Source organism: Paroedura picta, chromosome 1 (genome assembly GCF_049243985.1).
Source record: "Paroedura picta isolate Pp20150507F chromosome 1, Ppicta_v3.0, whole genome shotgun sequence".
NCBI lineage: Eukaryota > Metazoa > Chordata > Lepidosauria > Squamata > Gekkonidae > Paroedura > Paroedura picta.
The window spans coordinates 75,924,845-75,951,561 of record NC_135369.1 but is presented as its reverse complement, the minus strand read 5'-3'; the positions used below and the strand labels follow the sequence as shown (position 1 = coordinate 75,951,561).

The 26,717-nt window shown below is 43.7% G+C and overlaps 1 long non-coding RNA gene across 1 annotated transcript in view; it reads right to left on the bottom strand.

The window, feature by feature from the left end:
- Positions 1-4,906: 4,906 nt before the first annotated feature.
- Positions 4,907-26,717, bottom strand: part of LOC143840466 (uncharacterized) — a 67,895-nt gene continuing 46,084 nt past the window's right edge. The window contains exon 4 of the long non-coding RNA XR_013232200.1: positions 4,907-5,511. This is a non-coding gene — a long non-coding RNA (uncharacterized LOC143840466). The remainder of the gene's footprint in view (positions 5,512-26,717) is intronic.

Sequence of the window (26,717 nt, the reverse complement as noted above, 5' to 3'; positions counted from 1 at the left end):
GCCTTAATATTAAACCAGGCCCATGTATTATTTTTAATCATTCAGAGTTTTTTTTCCTTCTAGAATTATTATTAGGATATTTGACATGAGAGTTCCATGTTTAGATCTCTTGAATCTTCCCCGCTCCCCTCCTTTTACTCATATGTATCTATTCTGAATTTCCTACATCCTGCAGGGGGTTGGATTAGATTACCCTGTATGCCCACTCCAACTCCATGATTCTATGATTCGATTGATAACTGCTGATGCAGTCAAAAATGTAGAAAGTTCTGAAACCTTTTCCCTTTCTATCATTCTCCCAATTCAAATTGATCCATGAAACTACTATTAACCCCTCTCCCTCCATGGCCAATATAGAGCTTCCCCCCCCCCCTTCAATAAAAGGAGCAACATCAGGAGACTTCCCATGTCATGAGTTCCTCCATGTCTGTTAAATTAGAATGTCCAAGAACTAAACATAATATAACCTCTTTAAGATCTTTTCTAATTCTTCAAACCTTATAATATATCTCTATTTGCTGTTATTGATCTAAAAGGGAATAATATGTTGCAAATTTGACCATACAGGAAGGCAAAAACAATTAGTAGGTAAAATGTAATGTAAACTGAACATTGTGATCTTGAATTTGTTCTGAACTTTTCCCATAAGACACTGATCATAGATAACCACAGATTTAGATTTCCATGGATCTTTACTTCATTTTAGGACATTCTCTAAATTCCGTTGTGTTCTTTTATCCCTGTTCAATAATTTTAAGAACTATTAAGATCTTCCTCCCATTTATTGTTTAAAGCGTCTTCATTTTTCATTACAAATGCCCATTTTCAATTAGGGCTATTAACTGATTAAAATTTTCAATTATGCAAGTAGGTTGCTTTCAGCTAATTAACCAATTAATGGAATACATTAATTAAAATAGAATGGAAGCTCAAGCACAATGTTATTCTATGCAATTCAGTTATTTTTGTTTCTTTGCTGATACGTTCTTTCAAATTTAGATGTGCTATTTTACGTGTTTTATTAGCCCATTTTGAGTTAGGATCAATATATTAACTGATTAGTTAAGTCAGTTACTTGATGCTTACAGCTTCATGCACATCACTCAGTGTTTCCGCTTTTTTCATTTCTGTCATTTATTGTCCAATGTTATCCTTATCCATGGTTCCTCTATATATTTGTGAAACAGCCTGGGGGGTGGAACGTGTCTGGCTGTCCAAGTGCCCTGCCCCTGCAGCTCCTGCCCTCCATCCCTGGACTCTAGCCTCTTTGCTTTCAGACACACCTCAGTGCCAGGAGCCAGCAGCAGGTAAGGGGAGAGGGTCCTGGGCAAAGGGTCATGGTTGAGGGCCTGCTAGGCTGGCCCTGCTAACGAGGGCCTCCCGGCCTACTAAGCAGGGCCTGCTAACAAAGGCCTCCCAGCCTGCTGACTGCCTGCTAAGGAGCTCTGTCCCAGGCCTGCTAATTACCTGGCCAACTCCCACCTGCCCCACTTGAACTGGCTGCGAGCTGCAGCCCAAAGTCACCTTAAGCTGTGTGGCCGGGGTCCAGGGGAGGGGACCCTTCCAAGGCCCATTCTTAGGAACAGTCTTTGAAGCTAGTATAAAAATTAAAAAAGCAAAAATATATAAACCACATCAAAAGTTTACTGTTTGTAAATAATGTATTTGTAAGTGACCCCTGAATAGCTGTAAAACCTATTTAAATGACAATGAAGTCATAGTAATAAAACAATTTAAAATGCTAATAGTGGTGATTAAACTATTTACAAAAACATCCACAAAGTTATCTATAACAATAACAACGAAATTTGCAGAGCAAACCTAGGGCGGGATTTGAGTAAGGAGCTGACTGACTCCAATGCTGGCATAATTCAGATATATGCCGGTGTAAGCGGCAATGTATTGATGATTTCATCTTTCTTGGCTCTATGATCACTCGAAGTGGTGGATGCAGCCATGAAATGAAATGGCGAATAACACTTGGCCGGAACACAATGTTAAGCATGAACCAAATATGGAAAGATAAGGATATCAGCCTTAATACAAAGTGCCGGCTAGTCAACACCATTGTCTTCCTCATAACAAGCTATGGATACAAAACTGGACCCTGAAAAAAGAAGACAAGAGAATAGATGCTTTTGAATTATGGTGTTGGAGACGAATGATGCGAATACCATGGACAGCCAAAGTTACCAACAAGATAGTTTTAGAGAGGAGCAAACCAACTATGTCATTAGAAGGGAAAATATTATGGCTAAATTTTACTTACTTTGGACACATCGTGCAATCAAACTCATTGGAGAAATCATTAATGCTTGGCATGGTCAGCAGCAAAAGGAAATGTGGTCATCAAAGTATCTGCTGGCTTGACATGCTCAAAGCCAATACAGGGATGACCATGGACAAACTGAAAGAGGTGGTTATTGACAGAGACGTGGGGCGAAGACTTTACTATAGAATCGCTGAGGGTCGGACACAACTGAACGGTAACATCATCATCATCAGAAGGCTAGCAGAAGGCTTGAGTGGTGCTGTGTGGCACACTTGCACCAGTACGGCTACAGTAATCGAACCCAGCACTGGCAGAAACGTGTTAGGGGGTGTGGCACTAGCCAGTTAGCTCACAAAGCATTTTCAGTCTCCAGAACAGCCACAAAATTGTGCCAGCAAAAATGGTACTGCAACTTATTGGTGGTCATGTTAAATCCCTTTGTACTCTTTCCACTCAGCTGCAGCCATGCCCACAGATCCCCATGTAGCTCAGGATACCTAACAAGTTCACATCCAGTCAGCACACACACCCCATGCCATCCCCATCCTTCCAGTTTGGTGTAGTGGTTATGAGTGTGGACTTCTAATCTGGCGAGCCAGGGTTGATTCCGCACTCCCCCACATGCAGCCAGCTGGGTGACCTTGGGCTCGCCACCGTGCTGATAAAGCTGTTCTGACCGGGCAGTGATATCAGGGCTCTCTCAACCTCACCCACCTCACAGGGTGTCTGTTGTGGGGAGAGGAAAGGGAAAGCAACTGTAAGCCGCTTTGAGACTCCTTCGGGTAGAGAAAAGTGGCATATAAGAACCAACTCTTATACTTCTTCTTCTTCTTCCCTGGCAGCCTATGATGGCTTGCCCCACCCTGCAAATGATTCCGGGAAGTCACACCACAACTCCAGAGGTAGGGTACATGGTATAGGATGCTGTTTGAGATCTCCCTGCCATGCGGACTTTGAACTAGTGCACATATATCCCAGTGGTGAAAAAAAAAATACACAGACACTGTACCTAGTACCGCTTGACAAGCACTTGAGGGAAAGATAACCAGAAAAGCAAAGTGGCTGACTTCTCCCAGATTTCAGGCTCCACTGTTACAGCAGTTTGTCTGCCAGGATCTCAAGAGGAAGCCATGTGTGAACATGTAAGCAAAGAACTCTCCAACCCACTTCCCTCACCTTGGCCAAAAACAATGACACTGAGCCGCACTGGACATGCTATCTTTTGCTCCCAAACTTGGCAGCTTGTGGGCTGGTGTGGTTCCCCAGACAGACATGGCCTTTGAGCCCCAGGCAGTTCAGTGCTTCAGGGGCCACCCAAGAAAACTGCCAGGGGAAGGGGTTGGAGGTGGAACCACCATACTAAGCTTTGTGTACCACCAGTTGGCAGATGTCATGCCCTTTGCTGCATCTTTGGCTGAGCTGCCAGAGGGAGCTCCTGAAGTTGCAGCTGATTCAATGCCCAGGTCTAGCACTCTCCAGGCACCACCTGGAGATCTGACCATAAAAGATCAGGTTGTGGATCAGGACCAGCCCAATGCCCGAGAAGACAAGCAACCTGGTCTCAGCCAGACTGGCACCCAGCTTGATGTGCCCACACATGCCAGTCCTGAAGATTCACCAGAAGAACAGCACCACTGGTCCCAGGTGAAGACCCCAGTGAGTCCCACGTGGCAGCGTCAGAGGAGGTGATCTACTCTGACAGGTGTCAAGAGATCAGCACACCTGGCAGCTTTATGTCAGGGTAGATGGGGCTCAGCTGTACCTGCTTCTTCTGATGAGGATTAGGACCAGCTGCAAGCCCTCTAGTTGAGGGCTGCCCCACCTGCCTTGGCTATATTTCAGAAGGGCCTTGAGGCAATATCCTTTGTGGGTGTGATGTGTGCGTTCCCTGTCTGTCTTCCCAGACAACTCCATGTTCCAATTCACTCTGCCTGAGTGACTCTTGGTTCCTGACTTTGGCTTGACTCCTGACTACACTCCTGGCTCCAAACCCTTTGCTTTCAGTTCCTGACTTTGCTCCCAGCTTCAGACCTACAGCTTGGCTCCTGACTACATCCCCAGCTTCTGACCAAGGTTTGGTTTGATTGTTTCCCTGGCTCTTGACCCCAGATTGCCTTGACCTTGCTCCCTGTCTACTGTGTGAACTGTCTCACTGCCCCCTGACCTCCCAGACTGGACTCTGGCTTGCACACCCCTGCCTTGGCACAACAACCCAACCAAGTAGGTGTGGCCCAGTAGAGCAGCACAGCAGTGCTTCACAAAACTGCTCCCTGCCAATGATAGATGCTTGGTTTTGCCTCCTCACCTCATAGTTCCAATTTGTCCTGCCTGCTCTGTTTTTCAACAATGCCAGAATGGAATGGTGAGATTGAATCATGACAGACATCACTGTGGCAGTGGGGGGCAACACTGTTGGGGCCCCTTTTCCAAGATGCATAACTATGCAACTGACAATGCCACAGCTGCATGGTACACTGCCATGGCTCTGGATTGCATTGGAGCAATTCACATGATATTCCATGTATTGTTCTTATGTTATTATGTAAACCGCCCTGAGCCCCCAGGGAGGGCGGTATATAAATATAATAAATAAATAAATAAATAAATAAATACACAACCCCCATGTACAAGAGGAAAGGATTTATTAATCATATATATGGGCCACATCACGTAATTCTCTCCTAGGAAGAAATTGCAGATGGAACTATGCCTCTTGCTATCTATTTCCAATGAACATTTTTTTGACTACCTATCCATCCATTCCAGGAACTTGTAAGAAGACAGCATTTCATCAAGCAGGTCATGCTGGACCCTGTTTGAGTCAGATCAAAACAGCAGTTTCTCTAAAGAACAACACAGTAACTTGCAGTGTTTCAAGATTAAACTATTTTATTTTTCACTAAAAAGTTTATACTATCAAGAAAGCTGTTGTACACCCCAAAGACAATTGTGCCAGAATATTATGAGTAGCTTTAGGAAGATATGCCTCATGGCACCTTTTAGTTTACAATGCAAATTAGTATTTCTTAATAAATATTATAGAAGTTAAATGTGACCTGAATGTTACCAATATGTAATAGAAGTTTATATTTCCAGCCAATCCTGACCCCACAGCAGGGTTAGGATTTCTCTGTCCAGCTTCTCTAAAGCTTGAAGTCTTGCAGTTTTTGATCTTCTTCCTGTTACAGCCATAGCAGTCCTCTCAGAGCTCTCTCAGCCCCACCTGTCTCACAGGGTATCTATGGTAGAAAGAGGAAGGGAAGGCCATTGTAAGCTGCTTTGATATTCCTTCAGGCAATGAAAAGCAGGGTATAAAAACAAACTCTTCTTCCTTAGCCATGTGTTCATTTTTCTTTTCCTTGTGAAAAGTGTGTTTTGTTCTCATATTAATAATAGAAATGTACAATATATTGTGAGATAATTGTCAGGCTGCTCATGTCAAACAGGGAGATTTAGCTACTGGATGCCTCATCTGAGAACCTACATTTATACTTCCCACCCCTGATGATTGTGAGCACCTCTGGATGCCATGAGGGTAAAAGTGGATGCTTTTTGTAAAGGGAAGAAGTCTTCCTCCCCCTGCATACCACAGGCTCCCATCCCTGGAACCAAACCCACCTTGCCAGTCCACTGAAGACCAGCCTTAGCAGGACATTGCCAGGGGCTCAGAGCCTGATCTGTTCTCTGGACTCTACTGATTCAACAGAGTTGTTAACACTGCCCAGACACAGCAGTTGCTACCACTCATTAAAGAGGGGTCTGACAGCAGGGATTCAGAGGGTGGGGGAAAGCATCCTCCCCTTCCACATCCCAGCTCCCTGTTCCTGCTCCCATCTTGAGTACACTCATCGATGGTCCCTCCCAGCCCAGCACCAGAAAGCAGCTGTGGCTCCCACAATCTCCAATACTGGGAACATCATTTGGGGGGGGGGGCATAACTCAAACACCCCCCTGGTCCAACCTGCACATAACATAGAGAGCATGTACAGGAGCATGAAGGGGAGGTTTCCTGTGAATTTTATGTCTCATAGTAGCAGCAAAGCCTGTTTATGAAAAAATGGGCTTTGAGAAGGGTGAAGGATAAGGGAAGGGGAAAGTGCCCCCCCCCAGCGTACCTTGTGGGTCGTCCTGAAGAGCCGGGCCCAGGCAGGACTGGGGTGAGAGATGGCCAGTGGGGCAGGAAGGCCTATCTTCAGTGCACCCAGGGGGCCTCTCCGCAGCCCCCTAGGCCTGGGAAGGCCTTTTGCCATGTCCGTGATGCGGGGGAAGGGATTCCCAGGGCAAGCAGGCTGCAGAGAGGGCCCCCCCACCAGACGCTCTGGTGGAGAGCGGCCCCTTGGCCTTCCTGGGGCAAGGAGGCCATGGAGAGGCAACCACCACACACACACCGGGTACTCTGGCGGAGAGTGGCCCCTTGCCCCAGGAAGGCCTCTCGCCGCGTCACTGATGCCTGATTGGCCCTATTCCAACTCGGGCAGCCGGACTCACTCTACCCCAGGGCCAGTTTCATAAATATATATGGATAAGGATAGGGTCCATTCTATATACTCCTGAACCTGTGTCTCTTATTTCTCCAGAAAACACTTTCCTGGAGGCACCTTCTTTGGGGGCTGTAACTTGGACTCCAGAAACCCAAATCCTTACCAAACTTGGAAGGACAGCAGAGGAAAGTCAGCCAGAGATCCCCAGTGAGTTGGATGTCTCTAGCATGCTAGGGAAGCTGTTCTACTGCATAATATACCTCACAATTCAAACTAGTTCATTTGGCACCTAAAAAGTTCATGACAGTTCATGACTCACAAACTGGGCACACCATAAACCAAAATGAACCACATTATCACAGTTTATACCCATCCTTAAGTATTACCCCTGATGTATTAGGTGCTTGTGCAATAGGACCAGAGAGTTATATATCTGAGAATTTTCTACTCTAGCATAATGTCACCTCCATTCTCAGCTAAGAAGGAATTTGAACAATAGCACTTGAAAAAAATGACGCTTTCCCCCTACACATCAGATTGCAACTATATATGTATTTCCTTTTGAAATATTATAATTGTCCTTGTTCATTCACCGTGCAGTAATTTGAAGGTTTTGAAGTTTGGACAGAGTCCATTAACTGGGGAAGGGAGAAAAATTAACTCTCCATTTCATACGTTCCTCTGGATGTTGTGGACACTGAAAATGAAGTACAAAGCTTGGTCTGTAGTCTGATATTCACTTAATAACATACTTCATGAGTCAAACCTCATTAAGCAGTTGCAATGAGTTCACAGAGAGCTGTCACAAATTAGCAATTTGAACATCACAGTTATCTGGGATTATATGGTTTGCCTACATTATATGTTTTTCAGCACCTGCTGAAAACACACTTCTTCACCTAGGTCTTTGATATCTAGTTTCCTCTATGTGCAGTCCTACCAGAGAGGGTGGGTATAATTTAAATGTTTTAATGTATTTTAGATTTTATTCTGTATTGTATGACCTGCTCTTGGATCTTCAGGTGAAATAGTGCAGGATATAAATTCCTATATAAATAAAATCTGCTTAGTATTTTATTCCTGTGCATATGTGAAAGAGCTGAATTTCATTTCATTAACTCTAGCCCCTTTACCAGCAGCAAACATTTTTGAAGGGGAACAAGCAACCTGTTGTTGTGAAAGGCAAAGTTGGCCCCGGGGAGGAAGTTATTACTGTTCTTTTATATCACAACTCCCTGAGAAATTCCTACCTCTAGATGGGCCAAAATCCTGTTAAAGTGAGGTAGTGATTTCCTTTTTTTTCTTCTTCCTTAAATAAGTTTCTCCTTGGAAATATAAACTAGGAAAGGATTTTTCAAAAGGAGAACAACTTCCAAGAATCACTCAAGAGCTTATACATTAGTTCTGTTTCCATGTAGAAGAAGAAGAAGAGTTGGTTCTTATATGCCGCTTTTCCCTACCCCAAGGAGGCTCAAAGCGGCTTACAGTCGCCTTCCCATTCCTCTCCCCACAACAGATACCCTGTGGGGTGGGTGAGGCTGAGAGAGCCCTGATATCACTGCCCGGTCAGAACAGTTTTATCAGTGCCGTGGCGAGCCCAAGGTCACCCAGCTGGTTGCATGTGGGGAAGCGCAGAATCGAACCCGGCATGCCAGATTAGAAGTCCGCACTCCTAACCACTACACCAAACTGGCTCTCTACACCAAACTGTATTGACCTATCAGTTCCCTATAAAGTTAAATGGTCTACTGCCTAGCCCATGGATGCAGAGGCGAATTGCTACATTGCCTCCTATGTAAAGATAAGTCGGCACGGAGGACAAGAACGCTAACAGAGACCAGGGTGGGTTATGCATGTAGGGGTTTTCATTTAAACCAGCACACTGACTCTTTTAAACCATCATTTAAAAAAAAAAACGGTTGTATTTTTCTACAAGAATTATGCATTTGAAAGCAGGAATTATGATGGCAAATGGGGGAGGACAATTCCATTGTGCTAGGCAATCATTGGCAGGCCATGGTCAGCTGCAATGTCACATGACTGCCATTCTGGCATACGCTACTGGCAGGGCCTTGTGGGAATTGTAGTTCATGAAAATGAAAACCTCAACAAGAAATTTCTGTGGGGTACACAGCCTTTTGAAAACAATACAACCTTTCCCGCTCAGAGATATACTGTTCCTCATAGGGAATGGATTGAAATGCTTGCAAATGCTTCTAGGGGAATGAATAAATTAATTTTCTACTGGTGTAATGTTGTCATAGCAGAGGTGGAAGAGACTGTGCCAAACAAGGGACACCTCAAGCTCCCATTGATGGACAAGAGACTAGAGGCTGTCCATTTCCCTCATTGGTATATGATGGCACAGGGGAAGAGATAAAAAACACGCTAGCATTTATGCATGCAAAAACAGGCATTTTCATGACTATTGCAAAAGGTCATTTTTTAAATGTATTGGATTATTATTTTGACTTGTATCCCTCTATTCTCTGTAGACTCCATAAAGTTAGTTTAAAATGCTGCACTGAAAAGACACAATGGCTGCTATGAGGGGGGAATTATGTGCATAATCAAAAATGCAATGGTGGTTTTTCCATGGCGAAACCAGCTTCACATGTAGAAATAAAAACACCAATGCCTTTTGGGGCAAACTTTCTGTAAGGTGTCCTGACATGCATAATATACCAATGGCCAGCAGTGTCATCTTCTTCCTTGCCAAACCTTTCCAGCTACAGATTCCCTCCAGCAAGGACCGAAGCTATGGAATATCCAGAGCAGACAATAGTAGCTGGTTGAATTGGGTACATTATTTCTATACATTCAGGAAGGAGCACTTTTAGTTAAATTCTCTTTGATATTCCTGCCTGACAAAGAGATCTGTCTTGGCACTGTCCCCAGGAAAGGATGAGCAAGCAGAGTCAGTCATTTTGGACTTGACAGCTCTGGCTCCTTCTTGCAGTCTCTATTATTCACTTTATGGGAGCAAATAAAAGGCTGCCAAGATCTGGTGTTTTCTCTTTTCCCTAATATTTCCTGGGACCAGTGCTTTACCTACCAATGTACTTGGACATTTAAATCTTGACTTGCAGAGGTTCTAAACCATGACAAGACTTGCATCAGATAAAGGAAGCCTTACTCATTTATAATAGCAGGATATTTCCGTGGTACCTTCTGATCATGTTTCCTCACAATGCTGGAATTTATTAAATCTGAATTCTTGCTTTCATTCTTTGTATTGGAAGTGATTGCAGGTGTGAAAGTGAAGCCTAGCAGCTGGATGCAGCAGACATTTTGTCGTGAAGATATGTTCAGCTCTGGATTCAGTATTCTATTGCTATATTCCAAAGTTCTTTCTTGCACAATGGCACCTGCTACAAAATGCCTTCTTAGGGTAGGCTGAGGGATCCTAATACTCATAAGCCTGGAATGATTTCTCCTAGGAATTAAGATCTTGCTCTTTCCAACATTAGAACTCAGTGTGTGGGAACTTTATTTGCAGACAGCAATCCCATTCATCTCTGGAGAAAGCTGAAATAAGGCAAATGCAAGGCAATTTATCTCAGACCGTGTGTGATCATTTTCTGCAGTGTTCCCTAATGAAAGGATTGTAATACTTTCCCCCATGGACACTACAACCTTCGCTGACAAGGTTCCAGGGATTGCAAAGCGCTTGAATATACTGCCAAAATTATTGTAGCTTTCAAAAGCTCACTGATGCAGCCTATGTTGATTCAATCCATTCTACATGTGGGCATCACAATGGGATAGAGTCAATTTCCAGATTTCCCTCACACAACCTGAATGGGGGTTTGTTTAAAAAATCTAAAGCAGAATTAATACTTGTGCTACCTGCTTCTGGGAGTCAGCTTGTTTCCAACATGAAATATTTTCATCTAAGGGCAACAAATAGAGAAACCTGAAACAGGTACATTCAACTGCTACTCAGATATAGTCAATGGGGATTTCTTAGGATTTCCCTGTAAATCATCTGGCATTTTCCCTGGGGTTTTCATCATTCAGGGAAATGTAAAAATATAATGATGTGTCTACAAAGTGATTTCCCCCTCCTTCAAGGAACATTTTGAATAGCTATTTGCCCTAACAAAACAGATGTGGGTAAGAAAGAATTAGAGTCAGTTTAAAACAGACACAAAAATTCTTTGAAGTGTCTTCTGGAAAGAAATTTTCAAGACTTAGTGGCATCACTATAAACATTCTGGAAATAATAAATTCAATTATCATGTAGCCAAAACCTCCCAATTGCAACAATCATGCTAAATGACATTGGGTTTTTATTTTTTGAGCACTTGTGCCAAACCAGAAAAATCTTTTCATGATAAGCAGATGGATCTTGCTTTATTTTTAATAACACAAATAATGCAGTTTTGGTATCTCATTTCAGTTTAAGGGGAGACTTAAAGAGAACACAATACTGATATGTACATGCAAGAGTGCCATACTTTTCCTGTGTAATATTCTTAACCAAATATGCCTTCCAAAATGGCAGCTACCTTCTGCGATAACAGATTTCTCATATTGTAATTTAAAGATGCCCAAGAGGTGACATTACCTATCTAAGTCTCCAATTCAGGAAGAAATTGCTGTACAAATTATTTAAAGTTAAATGTGCCCTGATGTCCCATTGGATTCAACTGGATTGAGGCACATGCTTAAAGTAAAATGTTTTTCATGAATAACAATTTTTTTTATTGAATCAGGGCCCAGGTTCTTGCCTAGCACCTGTCATTGGCATGTTTCATATGATATATAACTATATTATCCTGTCTTCCCCTTCTAAATATTTTAAAGTAATTTTAATTTTGTATTCACATTGCAGCTGAAGGTTCTTGACAAGAAAGAAATTTGGCACTCAATCACTACTCATTTATATTAAGAGATTCCATTTTAACATTTTCATTTATATCCCCTTTAGGGCAATAAAAAGCATAACTAACTATTATCCTCTCCAGTAACTATATTGTCATCACCTCTCCTTTCAGAGTTCTTTTCTCTTTCTGAGACAGGCTGTAATGACAGCTGGTCAATATAGGTGGGTTTTTTAAACTGCCTTTCCTTTCAGCTCTGCCAGCTATGTCTCTAGATTGAATACCTCATTGACAATATAAATAAGTGAATTAAGTAGTACAGGAACTGAAACTGATTTAATTCAAAACTAAGTATAAAGCTCTCTGTCAATTTCACCTACAGAAAGCCACCTTTGCCTTCAGGCTTGCTCTGGAGACAGCTACTCTGAAATTGACAAATTTCTCCAGGTTTTGCCCCAAGATTAAGTCAATTCCAGCTCCTCTCTCATCTGCTGGACAACAGGCAATCTACAAAAGACTGGCAGAAGAAGGTCCTTCTGTGGCAAGATTCTGTTGCAAGATTTTCTTTCAAGAAAGCCAGCTTGGTGTAGTAGTTAAGAATGATGGTTTCTAATCAGGCGAGCCAGGCTTGATTTCGTGCTCTTCCACACGCAGCCAGCTGGGCGACCTTGGGCTCCTCTCAGGCCCATTATGCACGGCAGCCGAAACAGCGATTTTGGGTCACATGGAAAACACGGAGGGGGAAGATGCGGAGCAAACTGCTTATGCACGGGACGGGACGCAACTGTGGCAAAACCCAGAGTAACTGATTATGCACACGGCGACCCCAGCGCCGCTTCTGGTTGCGCCCCACTCACCCGGAAGCTGCACTTTCTTCCGCGTTTCGCTAACACGTTTTTTTCGGCGGCATGCACCGAATCTGCAGCCGGCACCGTGCGTTATCGGTGATTTTAGTCGCCACCATTCCACCCCGAATGTGCGTTATTCCCCCCGTGCATAATGGGTCTCACAGAGCACTCTCTCTCAGCTCTCTCAGCCTCACCTACCTCACAGGGTTTTTGTTGTGGGGAGAGGAAAGGAAGGCAATTGTAAGCTGCTCTGAGACGTCTTCTTTCATGTGTGACCTGGACTGTGTACTACTGCCTTTGAATTATTTTGAACTCAGAGGACTATTCTCCAGTGACTCAGATGCAGAAGAAGCCCTATTAGAACATTGTCTACAAGACTGTATTCATAGAGAAAAAAATGTGGGCCATAGGGAAAAATTTGTGGGCCATGGAGAATATATAATTTCTTCCTCAAATACCCTTCTCCCGTGATCAAATCCAGCAGGGGAAAATACGCATGGAAAACATTTGTCTATAAATGTACTATATCCCCCAAATAACTTCTGCAAAGAAGTTACTTATGTGTTATTTTTGCATGATATAATTCATGCTTTTAAGACACATTGATGGGCAGCTCAAACGTAAGTACCAGGTGTGCACTTGAATAGCAAACTAAGAGTGGAGTGGCTGGTAGTTACCAAGAATTGGGTTTGTCCCATCTCAATACCTTGCACAAAAGCACAGTCTTTCTGCCTATCCAAATGCTCAATGAAAGGCTGCCCTTGGGGATATGCTGCAGGAAAGGAGAATTGCCCCTGCTCTTGCCCTGGAGATCCAACCCTGTTTCCCCCATTTCTGGGAAGGGGTTTACATGGGCATGACACTATGCCAACAGGTCAATGATATGCTGTTAACATCTCTGCAGGGATGCTTCGCTTTCTCCTCTTTGCACACTTACTGCGGGCACCTCTAGTTGAGACAATTAACAGAGCAGGTAAATGTGGGTACAAGGATAAACATTTGCATCAGTCAAAGCCTTAAGCACAGAATCTCTCTCTCTTGTTTTACCTAGGTGGAGAATTGGACTTGCTTTCCTGGTTAGAGGAGTGGAGGCTCCAGTTTGGTGTTCGTGTCCTTAGTTGGAGTAGCTACAAGGGTTCAGAGCAGAGTGGTATTTGAGAGTTGCTGCTGCAAGGCTGCTTCTCTCCCTGGGCTGTTGGAATAATATAAGTTTTGTCTATCAAGTTCCCACCACCCAAATGTGCATTCTAAATGTACCTGTCATGAGACCAGAGACATATGACTCCATGGTGTGTCACCCAAGATACAGGCAAGGTTTATATAATGCTTCGGGGGGCTGTGATTGGTTGCAGGCTTATTTGTGCCATAGCTTGAAAGTGCTGTGGAAGGCAGAAGGAAGCAGTTACTTCTACAAGAAGTTTTATAGTTATGCCAGGGCTGTTGGTGGTACAACACTGTGATGTATGGATGGCACCCCCTGGCAATGAGGTCCCCCAGCCACACCCACTACAGAAGAGGCTGGGCCAGGTGACCCTTGGGCTCACAGAGTTTTATTGGAGATACCTGATGGGATACAGAAGTCAAGGTGGGAGGTTCTACTGGGCATTCCTTCACGGTCCTAGTGGAGCCGTCAAAAGATCACCTGGAGTCACTAGAGTCTCCTTCTCACTGAGTCTTTCAAAATCCCTTGGTCCTAAGCCTCTGTGAGCAGCTTGGCTAGGCTCTCTTCCACTTGTCTAGACTGTCCCGCTTTTGGTATTTTTAATCTGCCACTCCTTGGGGTCCACCTCCCTTCACTCTCACCCTGCTCTGTTCCTTCCTCCATCCTTTGTCTTTGCTTCCTTCATCCTCCTTCTCCTCCTCACCCTTATGTTCCACTCCTCTCTCACCTCCACTCCATTCCTTTCTGCCTCAGTATACCCACCACGAGGCTCTTCTTTCATCTTCTTTTATCCCTCCCCACCTTTCCTGTGACCTCCCCTCAGTCACCTCAGCCAAGGTCATTTTAGCCCCACCCCTGTCTTGGTGTCTTCCTGTCTCTTCCCACCCATCTGCAGACCAGGAGCTATGACCAGTGGACCCATCCTCAGACTGCTCCTAAGGCCTTGACCAGTGTAAACTGCTCTGGCCCCTCCTGCAACCTCCTAGGTGAGTCTTTGGCTGGAAGGGGTTGTCTGATGATGGCTAGGTCCTTCCCTGCAGTCCAGCTGGCTTCCCCAGGCTTGGCTGAGAGTGAAGCCATGTTTGTTTCCTCCACCACCACCAAGGCATCACCTGAGCTTTGCAAAGGCCCAGACCCAGGCTACATTTCTGGTGACTTCTCCTGAGGCTGAGGCCAGCAGCGCAGCATGGCATCCATGCTCCTCACTCCAGGATGCAGCATTGCCTTCACTGTCTGCACCAGCCTAGACCTTTGCCCTGGTAGCCTCTCTTGGGGGCTGTGGTGGGTACCTTCTCTCCTCCCACCTGACAGCAGGAGGTGAGAAATCATCCCCTCCTGGGAGCTCCAAGGGAGCAGCCCAAGTGGGGGAGCCCAGACGAACATTATTCTAGCACTAGTGGCATGGAATGGGCAGGTAAGGCTAAGGATACTAAATAATCCCCTTTTCTCCCTTCACACAACTCCTGATACCACTCATTTTTACCCTAACACAGAGGTTGTCATGGTGTGGTCCCAGAGTGCTACCAGTGAGCTTTGAGCCAGTGGAAAAGCCAAAGAATCTCACACTTTCAGCGGTTCAGGAGATAGTAGCTGTCATCTTAAGTCACTTACAGCCTGTCTTTCAGATTGCTTTCTTGGTGCAGAGCTGATTAAGATTGCAGTGTTAGTCATAGAAAGAAAGTTAGAAATGGGTGTACTAATAACCTGGAATAAAGAAAAAAGTTGGGCTGTACCCAGCAATATGTCACAAAACAAAAGGGGGAAATGCCCGATTATAGATTTATTTTACAAAGACCCACTGCATTTTGCCATGTAGGCTTCATCAGGGGGAAGCTATGAAAATACAACTTTAAATTTTAATACACATCATAAAATGACCCCATAGTAAAATTATTTTAAATTATTAATTTTAATCCTGTTTTTTGAATATATATAGATATGTATCCATCTACCATGCAAGATAAACTATACATTGGTCATGAAACAAGGCAATGAAAATATATATTTATGAAGTAAAATTCTGACCAGAACATATACCTGGTTCTGGAACTATCCACAGCAAATTAATTCTTGTATGGGCGGGGGATGACAGTGACAAGGCATTTTTTCTACTTTCAGCAATTAGGTGAACAAGTTCAGAAGATCCAGAATAGAGTTTAATTCATGACAAGCCAGTGTCTGTAACCTTAAGATCCACTCTGTTTCTTTTGTTAAAAGGACTTCATTATAACTGCTAGATTTATATAAACCCCCAAAATTGAAATCAGTGGGTCCATGTTGTTGTTCCATAACAACCGGCAATAAAGGTGTCCCAACTATTCTGCTCCTATTTTTAAAATTTTCTAGAAGTCTTTCCCACATATATCTTATTGCAAGAACATCTGATGGCATATACAACTATTTATGAATTGTATGTTGTAAAGCTGTTCAGAATATATTCTTTTTGTCAAAGATATTAATGAAACTTTTCATATTTTGAGTTGGGTTACACCACTTGCAACATCCGCATTTAAAACAGCCTTTCGGCAAAATTAATAAATCTATTACTTATCCCCTGGCATTTCCCCCCCTTTATTTCTACTACTATAACCAGAAAGATTGTGCCTGACCATGCATAGCAGCCATCCTACAACAGGGAAAAGATTAAAAGGTTAAAGGAAAGGACTGCCAAAAATGAATGCATTTTTTTTATAGAATATAGACATTCCTTAAACATTGGAGGATAAAACCATGAAAACGTGAAGAATCTAGAAATAATATTTTAGAGGACCTAACTTAAAGCCCTGGATATAGTTTTGATTATCTCAAGCAGGATAAGGACAATGTGCAGTAAACTTCATAGGGTATAAGGCCAGACTTAAAGCTATTTGCAAACAAATTCAAATTTGATGGAAACTCATTACTGTCTTTCCTGGCAAATAGATGGGGAAGAAATTGAGGTAGTGACAGATTTTCTTTTCCTGGGCTCCAAGATCACTGCAGATGGGGACTGCAGCAAAGAAATTAAAAGACGCTTGCTCCTGAGGAGGAAAGCTATGTCAAATCAGGGTGTAAACTGCACGGAGCTTTTATTCCAACCCCAGGTCAATTCAGTCCTTGCCCTCTACACAGAATGCGATTTCTGTTTGGATTTGGGGCAATTTAAATTTTCCTTCTGCAGCAAGGATTGATCCGGAGTGACCCTACCTTTATTGTGCGATATCTTGGAGTGCTTTTCATGCTCAATATAGTTTAAAATCTGGATTGGGAAACCAAGCTCCGTGGTAGAGAACCTCTGATAGGCCACACCTGGTCATGTGACATGCTTGCCTTAAAGGAGAAGCCCCTAATTTCTCTCAACTTTTGTCGGTCCTGGATTTTTCTTCCCTCCTCTGCCTTTTTCGATCTTCTCCCCCCCCTCCAAGAAAAGAAAGAGGCTCCCTGATTTGCTCCTCCCCCCCTTCAAGGAAAGAAAGAGGCTTGGCTCCCCCCCCCCCTTCTGAACTACCCTAACCTTTCCTGTTTCAATGGTGAGGGGGGGAGAGGAAGATCCGAGTTCAAAGCAATCTGAATTCAACAGGATTGATAATGGAATAAAGAAAGTAAGTGCAGACTCTGCCCTAGACAGCATCCTAAAAAGAAGAGACATCACCCCGCCAACAAAAGTGCATCTAGTCAAGGCTATGGTCTTCCCAGTTGCAATGTATGGCTGTGAAAGTTGGACCATAAGGAAGGCCGAACGTCAAAGAATTGAGGCTTTTGGACTCTGGTGCTGGAGAAGACTCTTGTGAGTCCCTTGGACTGCAAGGTGAACAAACCGGTCAGCCCTAGAGGAGATCAGCCCTGACTGCTCCTTAGAAAGCCAGATCCTGAAGATGAAACTCAAATATTTTGGCCACCTCATGAGAAGGAAGGACTCCCTGGAGAAGAGCCTAATGCTGGGAGCAATTGAGGGCAAAAGAAGAAGGGGACGACAGAGAATGAAGTGGCTGGATGGAGTCACTGAAGCAGTCGGTGCGAACTTAAAAGGACTCTGGGGAATGGTAAAGGACAGGAAGGCCTGGAGGATCATTGTCCATGGGGTCGTGATGGGTTGGACACAACTTAACACCTAACAACAACAACATGACTGTCTTTATGGTTCTGTTTTGAAGGTTCACAAACATAGATTCTTTTTTAAATGCACAGTGACTGGATTTCAAAGTCAGAAAGGGAATGTCTCCGTATCTGTCCCTGTAGAGTTTTTCCCAGTTTATGCATGAAATAGTAAACAAAGCAAGACATCGATGCTTTCCAGCAAGCAAAAAAATCATGACAAAACATGGAAAGAGAGGTGTCCTTTTCTGTAGGACTTGAGGTACTTAGAATTTCATATGTTAAACAAACTAGCCCCTTGAACTGTGTCCAGAATATTTATTATCTCTAATTTTATTTGTACACCTCCCCTCTTTGTCTAGCCATCTTAGGGTGATGAACAACAAAGTCAAATGTACAATTCATTTCAATGATAATAAAACAATAGATCAGCATAACATTTTAAAATTCAACTTAAAAACAGCACCAATTATAAATGGTTGTTGACCTACTGATGTTATAGGAAGAGGAGAGGAAGGAATTTGGAGGGAGGGGGGAGTGAGGCTCGGTTACTTGTTGTGGCATAGTTCCTGATTGACCTAAACCATAAGCCGGGTGGAAGAGCTTTGTCTTGCAGGCCCTGCAGAACTTGGCAAGATTAAAGAAACACAGCCTTAGCATAGACTCTGAAGCACTTATTTAATTATATTCCTGATTAGATTTAGCATCTTGCCCAAGTTCCTGCAGTAAATCAATGGAAGATCCAGATGGAGCATTCCATATGAATTGTAAAAATGCACCCTGCTGTTGCAGTACTTCAAGAATGCATTTGTTAAAGTATTTTTTTAAATTATAGGCCTCTTGTTTGACTCTGAAGTATCTTGATGTCAGATCTGCAGATGTATCCTGAACAGTATTTCCATTTGTTGAAGAGAAAACCTGTCTGTGATTCCATGTCCCTGTATCATTTATATACATATGAAAGTTCTGTTCATCGATTCATTGATTGACGTGACCAAAATGGAATTTAATCCAGGGCTTGGACTGGGCAAGGGGCTCTGGAGTTTAGCCTTCCTGTACTGGAGCTACACACAACTACTGTCACAAGTGGCTGGGTAGCTGCTTGGGCTGGTTTTGTAAGGATGGGCTGCTTGCATTTCCTAATGTGTGTGTGTGTGGGGGGGAGAACTCCTTAAGAATTTCTGGAGAACACATGAGGACAAGTCACATCCAAGGCTATTGTGTTGGCTATATCTCCAAGTTAGGAAATATGGGTGGGGGAAATATCTTCTCATCTTAATTTGATAATTTCCACTAATTATCCCTCAGCAGGCAAGTTTTCTATCAATAACTAGCCTGTTTGCATTGCCAGTTGTTTCCTGCCCATCCCATACCAAAGGAATCATCTGTACACCGCCCGTGGCGCCGCGGGCGCCACGGACTAAATAAAGCTGTAAGCCCTCCTGGGGCGGGATGTGTCCGGGGTGAGGAAGGGTCCAGATTGGACCCTTCCTCATGACAGACAATCGGAGGGACCAATCGGCAGGCGCAAAGCGCCTGCCGATTGGTCCCTCTGATTCCCAGCCCCAGCAACTGCGAGCCGCGTGCAGTGCGGCTCGCAGTTGCTCCCGGCCTGACGCGGCGAGAGGCGCGAAGCGCCTCTCGCCGCGTCAGGTCGCCAGGCAGGGAGCCCCCGGCAGCCGCAAGTCCCACCAACAAGATGCGGGCGGCGACGCGATCGATGGTGGCGCCATGACTGTTGGCGCCGGAAGAGCCACCATCACTGGAGGAAGCGGCGCTGCGATCGCAGGCGGTGCCCGCCCAGCGAACGGCGGTGCCTGGGCCGCGATCGGCGGAGGGGCCATGCTTCGCCGCACCGCCAAGCCCGCGCTCAGCAGCAGCAGCAGCAACTCGCCCGCCAGCGCCACGGGCCGCCGAGGAGCCGCACCATACCGAGGAGCCACTTCAGGAGCCGACGAGGAGCAGCCGGCAGGAGCTGCGGAGGTGCCGCCGAGGAGCCGCCGCAGCCCAGCGCGCCGAGGAGCTCAACCCACCCAACCCCCAGCCCAACCCACCGAGGAGCCGCCGCCCTCTTTCTGGTAGCCTTCCGTCCCTCGCTCTCGCCCCTGCCTGCTAGAGCCCATTGTATTCTTTATACAATGGGCTTTTTTACTAGTTCTTTAATAATAGGATTGTGGTCCTCTTTGCCCACTCCACTGTTCATCTGCCATCCCCTCTCACCACAGTGATTCACTTGATCAGTCTCTTCTCCAGCAAAAACAGAGGGAAAGAAAACTTTTCCAGGCAGTCTAATGTTCAGGGATCCCTCAGCAAATGAATATACACCAAGGCCGTTTTAGTGTTTTTAAGTATATATAGATAAAAACTAATATTTTGAATAATATTTTTAGACCTTCTGTGAGTGCAGCACTAATGTAACCATTGCTACATATTGTAACAATGAATTCTCAAGACTCATTAGGCACCCTGAACACATGAAGCTGCCTTCTACTGAATTGAACCATTAGTCCATCAAGGTCTATACTGTCTACTCAGACCAGCAGTGGCTCTCTGGGGTCTCAGGAAGAGGTCTTTCACATAATCTGCTACCTAATCCTTTTTTAACTGTAAATACCAGGGATTCAGCGTGGGACTTTCTGCATACCGAGCTAATACTCTAGTACTCTGTCGTGTCCCCTCTCCTTTCCCCTAAGGCTATTTTAAATGTATTCCCTCTGATGTGCTCTAGAATGACACCCTTTCACTTTAGGAGTCTCTTGAAAGTTATCCATATTAAGCATGGTGGAAGAGCAAAGATGTTTTTCCTGTGTTCTTGTGGAAAGCCCCTTTAAAATGAAAGCCCATTAACTGTTATGCAGCTTTGGATGCAAATCTGGATTAAAATATTTCTGAAGACAGTCAATGTAAGCAACTAAATGTCACATCTGAGTTTAAAAAACAATTACCCTGTAGCCTCAGTCTGGCCATCTCCTCTTTCAACTACTATTTTTACAATTCCCAATAGTTCAGATTTAGGAGGACAGATTTAGTGTGTTCCTCCATGACGTAAGAGGCCACCCTGTGGAAACTTTATGAACCCAGAAACATTATTTCCAGTAAACAAAAACAAACACATCATCAAAACTTAGCAATACATATGGCTTTTGCCATCTGGCACATGATCCTTATACAGTGTAAATCTTCCCAAGTAGAATCTTTTTTTATGGATGCTAATAAATAAAAACACATATGCTTATACATTCTTGGAAGCAAATTCAACTGTAGAAAATGTTTTGCATTATAATACCACAATTTGATATTAGAGTATATTATGCAGTGTGATGATAAAGTTCATTTCCAAGGACACAAATTTAGCTTTTTGTCATTTAGATGGCTTGTATCTGCAGAATGGAGATTTTTGAAAGTAGGTTATTCATTCTCAAAACCCATAAACAGAAGATAGAGTAGATAAAGACTGAATAAGTAAAAACAAAAGAGGGTTGTAAAACAGACTCTGATTGAACAAGTTCAGTATACTTACTACATTAAGTTGCTTTTTAATTATATGTGATATAGAATTATAACACCTTCTAAAGATTAGAAATATGAACCGGGTATATTCAGACTTCTTTCACAGACAATCTGATTACTCCAACTGATTACTCCAACCTGGAGTCTTTCATATATTTCAAAACATTTTCAAACAATTATTGAAAACACTTTATATTAGTTTGTTTATTTATTTATTTGGATTTCTATACCGCCCATTCCTTGCGTTATGAATTTAGGAGATTTTGAATTTTCAAGTAATTGAAGTTACTTTGCTCTCTGAAATGTCAAACATTAAAAATATTTGTTGTCAAAGAGAGACAGAAAATAAACACTAACCACATACAGGATAAATCATCACTGCCTGTAGCTGACTACAGATTGTCTGCTTACTTTGATTTGAGTCAAGATATTTTCTCCTTTTTGTTTTGGACTGCTTTCTTTAATGCATGAATCATTTCTAATTTTTCAGTCTATGTATTTCAGACTTGATTCCCACACATTTCATTAATTAATATAGTTAGGATTTATTTCAGTTGATGTAAAATTCTCCATGTCTACAGATGCATTTGTATCAGGCCTGAATTTGTATTAGTGGGTGGGGGAAATCACTAGTTTTTCTACAATGCATGCTATGCATTAATAAATGAACTTACTATTTCACTATGGAGGTAAAGTTACAGGTAAGAGTAATTTGAAGATCTGCCACTCAAGTTCTCTTTTGGTAGCTTAAAATTATCTTTTAATGTGGGGTTTTCAAGTGTGTATGTAGAGCATCATAAAACTTTACTGATACAGTCTCCAGGAAATTGGGAAGGTTACATTAGATGAATACCAAATATAATGACAAACATATTTTAAAGTGTAAATCTGAGCTCAGTGACTTTTGGTATGCTTACTATTTGGATGCTGGGTGGCTCAAAAATGCTGGCACTGATGATCAACGTGTCTATAACCTTCTGCTGCCACAAATATATCTCTTAAATTATATCTCCATGCTTCTCCCCTGGATACGTATAAAAAAAGATTTGTGTGAGTTGCACTTTCTGTTGCAAGGCTGTGGATCATGTGCCAATGTTGTAGGAACTCTCTGCCTACTCAAAAGTGAGTCAAGGTAAATAAAACATCTCTAAGAGAACTTAGAGAGGGAGAGAAATTGAAGACGCTTGAATCGTAGTCATTTATAACACCCTAAGCATGTTCAAAATACTGTAGGAGCTTTTATTCAGCAGCAACTCAATGAAATTTTCATCTTACAGGAAATGAGCTTTTGGTGGACTCCTTTCTCAAAAGTAACACTCCTGCAACATGACATTTTTTTCAGATTTAAGAGTAATCTGAAGTAGCACTGCTTTGCTAGGCTGATCTGATGTTATTCAGTGTTGCTATTTTAAAAGTGAGAAGCAAACTCATGATGGAGACCTGATTAATATACTGTAACATTTCCATGCGTATTCATGTTCATGCCTTTGAGTATGACTACATACCATGTGTCAATCTGAATGTGCTAAAGACAGTTCACTTGGCCACTGAAACATAGTTAACATCCTAGTTTTTCAGGAAAATAATTCTAAAGGTTAAAAATTTCTACCACTACCCTTTAAAGAAAAGGCAAGCCTCAGATTTAAAGTTCAAACAAAAATGGTTGGACAATGAGGGACATACGTGGCAAGATTCAGTCCAGGTCTTCTCCCTTCTACCAGCATGTCAACACTGTAATAACATTGTGTTGCTATATGGCAGAATCTGGCCACAGCCTGAAAGGAATGCTATCACAGCCCTGATCATCTGCCTGGAGGTGTATGTGGGATGGAGCATCCGGACCCAGTCCAGGGCAGCATTATTACAGCTTTGACTTAATTGCCAGCAAACCTGGATAGCTGACAATCCCACCCACCCACTCTTTCTCCATGTGCAGAAATGTCGCTGGCTTACACTAGCAGAACAAATTCAAACGTAACCGTTATCATGCTAATTGTGGTCACTGGTAGTTCTTTTATCCTTTTTGTGAACCGAAGTCAAGCGGAAGCTGTTGTCCGTTACCTATACACTTTGTAGAATATGAAGTCATCCATTCTGTTTCACGCTAATCACCCAGAATCTAAAGGAGATGAGGAAGCAGGGATAATAAGAGAGTGATTACAAGGAAATTGGCCCTGCTGCTTAGCTCTTTTTTCGTGTCATCATCTCCTATTACTCCTGTATCTGATGGGCATGCTGTGACTTAAGAGAAGTGAGTGGGTGGAGAGGTTATATGAATCTCACCCATTTCTCATTTTCACTGTTCTCTGAAAGGTAATCCCCACTTGGACTAGTAAAGAATGAAATCCACAGGAACTCATGCATTCTTAAAACAGAATCAGTTCTTTGGGTTCAAATGATAAAAGCTAAAACTGATGCTGAAATATCTTATTGGCATCAATCCAGAAACCATGACAAGCCCCCTGCAGTAAGCAACAGCATCCCTCTCTATTAGTCATAGTCAAAATAGAGGGCTATAAACAAGAAGACAACAGGAGAAGAGTCCAAACAACACTTAGCACCATCTAGTGGTTATAACAGACAAAAGTCATGAAAGTACATTTTAACCCATATTCAGGTAGCAGGAAGACTTTTTAGTTAACTGATAACATGTTTTCCTTCAGGTGGAGAAAAATCAGTGCTCTGTGTGTGTGCACATGCACTAATTATGAAATGTGTTTATCACCAGTTGATGGTGCCCAGATTCTTGTGGAGAGAAATTTCTCAAGTACTATATTTCAGAATTACCTGAAATTACCAAGTTTTACCTGAAGTTCCCGTGTGTAAAATACAGTGGCCAGAGACAAGAACACTGTCGATTATAGGCAGATATGTAAAAGTAAAAATTCAGATATGTAAAAGTAAAAATTCAAACAAAGACCCCAAGAGATGCTGCTAAGTGCAACAACATGCAGTATCTGCATTAGGGCTTTTCTCTGATGGTGCTGCTGTGGGTACTGTCTACACCTGTTCATACCTGGCTACTTTTGGTGTAGTGGTTAGGAGTGTGGACTTCTAATCTGGCATGCCAGGTTTGATTCTGCGCTCCCCCACAGGCAGCCAGCTGGGTGACCTTGGGTTCGCCAGGACACTGATAACGCTGTTCTGACCGAGCAGTGCTATCAGGGCTCTCTCAGCCCCACCCACCTCACAGGGTGTCTGTTGTGGGGAGAGGAAAGGGAAGGCAACTGTAAGCCGCTTTGAGACTCCTTCGGGTAGAGAAAAGCAGCATATAAGAAACAAATCTTCTTCTTATTATTATTATTTTGTACTCACAGGGACATTAGAGCCAATTTCTCAGGATATCATCACACATGACTGTGGTATGATTGTAAACATTCAAAGCATGAGGACCAGCTCATTCCTATAGATATTATTTATTTTATTTATTTATTACTAGATTTAAAGCCCATTTCACATTCAAATGAAATGGGCGCTAGATGGCATAGGGGAACCCCCCCTCCCAAACCCCAAAGGCTCCCGCGTGGGCAGCAAGGCCGGGGTTGTGAGCGTGAAAGGCAGCCTACATTTTGTCTTGCTGCGCGGCCGGGAGATGCGGGGACGGCGGATGTCGGTGTCTCCGAGTCGGGCGGCGATGTGCTGGAGCGTGGTGGTGGTGTGCGAGGCGCTGCGCTGGGGCATAGCGGCTCGGCAAGGAGAGGCCGCTCCAGCAGCTGGGAGAAGGCGGCGTCGCCCACCCCCCACCCATGGCTCTCTGGAGCAGCCCTCCAGATTCCCTGGCCGGGTGAAGCAGCCAATGAGGAGCTGGACACTCGGAGGAGCCAATCAGGAGCCGCTTCACGGCTCCTGATTGGCCCCTCAGAGTTTTTATCCTGGACAGGGCCCACCCTACCTCCTCCCACACAGCCTTACTCTTTTATTCAGTCCGCGACGCACCACGCTGTGGGGCTGTTTAAAGATATTTATATACCACCCTCCCCGGGGGCTCAGGGAGGTTTACATAATAACATAAGAACAATACATGGAACAGTCTATAAAACATTTGAATAACCATGCAATAATAACTGATAATTGTAAACATAAGGTAAAAGTAAAGGTATCCCCTTGTGCAAGCACCGAGTCATATCTGATCCTTGGGGTGACGCCCTCTGACGTTTTCATGGCAGACTCAATAAGGGGTGGTTTGTCAGTGCCTTCCCCAGTAAACATATAACATTATAATTGTATAACCAATAAACAATACAACGTTGGTGTTCTGAGGGGGGGGCGGGGAGCAGAGGCCCTTTGGTCGCTGTTGGTTATATCTGGTCTCAACCAAATGCCTGGCTCAAGAGCTCCTCCTTGCAGGCCCTGTGGAACTGTTTAAGCTCCGTCAGGGCCCTGATCTTCTTCAGGAGCTCGTTCCACCAGAACAGAGAATGCTCTGGCCCTGGTTGAGACCAGGCGGACTTCTTTAGGGCAAGGGACCTTTAGCTGGTTGGTAGCAGTGGAGTGCAGGGCTCTTTTGGGGGGCATAGGCAGGGAGGCGATCCCTCAGGTACACTGAGCCCTGACCACGTATGGCCTTGAAGGTAATTACCAGAACCATTAGTCTGATCCGGAATTCAACTGGCAACCATTGGAGAATGGGCTGGATGTGGGACCTCCACGGTGTTGCAGTTGCATTAACTTAATTATTACCCTCACTTAATTATTACCCTCACTGACTCATTGATAGTTGTATGGGAAAGGCCTTTGGGACCTTTTCCGCACCAGGAATTTGCCTTGCCTCACCGCTTGTCTGGCAGTGAGTGAGGCAAATTCCTGGTTCCACACCATATTGTGGCCAGGCTGGGGCTGTCTCAGGCCTAGTCTGATTCAGACCCTCACTTGCCCCACAGCAAGGGAATGTGGATAATTCTAGTCTGTCTTTTTTGCCCGAAGCACTGATGGGGTCTATGTCAGGTTTGGGCTATGTTTTAGGGAAGAGTTGGGCCATCCTGGCCCAGCTCCTCCCCTCCCATGGCCATGACTACAGTGTCTAGGAAGGGACAAAAAATGCCCCAGGTAGCTTCACCATGCTCTGCAGTGTGATGGAGCCATCTGGGATATTTTTTTTAAAATTATTTTTAATAACAGGGTATTGCTTTGTAATGTAACACCCCATTCTTAAAAATGAAAATCAGCCCCCACAGCATGGTGGAAACTTGCTGCCGCAGTTGCCTTGTCCAGAGGCACAAATCCAGGGCAGACTGGATACAGCAGTGAAAATGCTCCACTGTCTGGACCTGGGACGAGGTGGGGCAACCTGCCCTGGTGCAAACATCCAGTAGCAGCCTGGTGGGGTGCTGCTGATGCGGAATGGCTACATAAACAATATATAGGAAGGCACCACAAGGAAGCAGCTTCCATGCAGTGTGAATGCAGATAAAGGGCAAGACAATTATAGAATCAGAAACTGTCCACCCAAACACTTTCACAAAGAAGATATAAAAGCTGTATAATATGGTCCTTAAAATGAGTGAAAGTAGTGGGAATTATAAAAAAAGTGAAACAAATTTCAAT